The sequence below is a fragment of the Giraffa tippelskirchi genome, chromosome 3 (assembly GCF_054371585.1).
Source record: "Giraffa tippelskirchi isolate mGirTip1 chromosome 3, T2T-mGirTip1v1.2.pri, whole genome shotgun sequence".
In the NCBI taxonomy this organism is placed as follows: Eukaryota; Metazoa; Chordata; class Mammalia; order Artiodactyla; family Giraffidae; genus Giraffa; species Giraffa tippelskirchi.
In genome coordinates this window covers 191531929-191534254 of record NC_137277.1, presented here as the reverse complement: position 1 = coordinate 191534254, position 2326 = coordinate 191531929, and the positions used below count along the sequence as shown (strand labels likewise).

The following is a 2326-nucleotide window of genomic DNA, read 5'->3' as shown; positions in this document are numbered from 1 at the left end:
GTTGAGGTGCCATCAGGACGGTTTTTGGCACTCTTAATGGACACTGTCATTTTCTACACGAAAGCACTCATTCTAGTACACACAGCAACTGACAGTTCAAGCACAGGCCGTTTCAGCTTTAGAGTTGTGTGAGACAACAGTACTGCTGATCTGTAGTCGTAGGAACTTCAGGACCCTTGCACACAGTAAACATGTTACCTAGAACTGAAGAAACTACAAGGCCTGATTCAGGGAAAGATGTCCAGCCAGCTAGCTAAGGCCACATAATCCCAGACCTAGTGACTGTAAATGCTTCTGGACCAACAGTCTTGCATCATTATCTTTCAGTCTCAAGCTCCTGCTTTGCCGGCGTGAGACACACCACATTTAGACCACACTCTCTCTCTGGGGTCCATCAGTTACAGAAGCTGTCCCGGGACCCGCTTCTCCTACATGGCGACCGGCTTCTTGATTCACTACCCAGCTCTGAATCAATAGTTCCGAGTGACGTTTCCTGGATGCCCGGGCTAAACTAAGCTCGGTCTTTTCTGCAGGTGACGGCCTTTCCCCTTAGGAGAGAAATGAAACAGCCCCTGTTCCTGGGCTCCCTTTTCCATCTCCTGTAGTCTGGGGTTCTGTGGCGATCTGTGGCTTTTTACACAAGTCCTGGTAGAATTCTGACTCCTAGAAACGCGGGTAAGAGTTGTTCTCCATCAAGCTGTACACCCTTTTCTGGGCAGTTGTGAAGCAGCCACAGGGAGCCTCCTGTATGCTTTGGGCAATCAGACTTTTGGTTTGAAAGTCTATGTTGATCTCTATTGGAGCTTCTTTTTCTATGAAGTCAGTATATATTTTCTTTGCTTTTGAGGACTGCTTTTGGTGACTTGGTTTTTTGGAAGTCTTCACAGGCCAGCCAGAATTCAATACTTTCTTCAGATTTTAAAAAAGCCCTGAATACAGCAAGACCACAGTTACTGGCTAGAGCTCATCAAACACTTCTGACCACAGCTCCACTTCCTCGGGAGAAGGTTTAATGAAGGTTTGCTGTTGGCTTTGCTCGCCAGTTTTGGGCTTCCCAGGAAAGGAGGAATTTTGCAAGGAGCTCAACACGGCTCTTCCGATCTCCTAACGGGGTTCGCTCATGTCCTCTCGCTTCCCTCGCTCTTGGGGCGGGTGCCAGCGCTTTCGTCCGTGGGTCCGCGGTCATGCTGGACGGTCAGGAGCACAGCGCTTTGCATCACCGTCCTCCAGCTGTGGGCGCTGCCCCCCCACTCCAGGGTTCTTGCTGGGAAATCCCGATGACAGCGGGGCCGGGGGGCCACAGTCCACGGGGTCGCCAAGAGTCGGACACGACTGAGCCACTAAACAGCAACATGCAAAGTGTGGTCCTGGTTCATGAGAAAAAAATAAAATTCTAAATGTAGACCGGTCACAGAGACGCCAGGCAGAAAGAGCAGCAGGGGTCCAGTCCCACCAGCTCAGGCGCCTCCGTAGACCAGTGTTGTTTACCAGGTTTGAGGGCAAAGATGCAGCCTAAGAGTTGGGTTCTGGTTCACGGTGTCCTTAGGAAAGAAACAGCACACTCGGGATGCAAGAACCCAAGGGGGTGAGAGCTCCGTCCCCGCGCTCAGCGTCTGCGGCCGTGCGCTCTCCCTCCCGTTGGCCGTTTCCACTCCACCAGCGTGAACGCCCCGTACAGTGGCCCCTGTCCCTCGCGTTCCCTGCTGGAAACACGCGGCACGGATAGGAGCCTCGGGCTTTATGAAATGAGGTCATGACTCCCCGCTGCGTCCTTCTTAAATGTTTTCTTTCATGCCCTTGACTTTTGGACTTAGATTCCTCTCTAGAAAATAAAACTCGGTGACTTGAGGTCTTGAAAAGGCCAGAGTTTGGCCGCGTACAGCCTGGGGAGCTTAGAAAACATCCAGAGATACCGTTTTCGGGGGGCGCGTGGAGAGCGTGATGGTGGGAAAATGGTCATCGGGAGGGTCTGCCCTCACACGGCCTGAGGAGGGAGGGGTCCACACAGCAGGTCACGGCGCGCTTCTCTGAAGAGTCAGCTGTCCGCACCCCCAGCCCTCCTCGGGGGGAGGGACAGAAGGGGCCGGGCACAAGGCGAGGCTGCGTGAGGCTGTCCCCAGACCTGACCAGGAGGGCAGCTTGGAGCAGTGACTGAGCTCAGCAAACAAAAGCTGCACGTATCGCCAGATCCCTGGGGCTGCAGAAGGCTGGAGAGATGAGCTCATGGTGCAGAGTAGCCCTTGTTCCTGTTGTTGTATAGTCGCTAAGTCATGTACGAACTCTTCGCGACCCTGTGGACTGTAGCCTGGCAGGCTCCTCTGTCCAT

At 53.5% G+C, this 2326-nt stretch overlaps 1 pseudogene; it reads right to left on the bottom strand.

Annotated features, from left to right (window-relative positions):
• Positions 1 to 549: 549 nt before the first annotated feature.
• LOC145540518 (regulator of G-protein signaling 2-like) lies at positions 550 to 1217 on the bottom strand (annotated as a pseudogene).
• Between the last annotated feature and the right edge of the window lie 1109 nt (positions 1218 to 2326).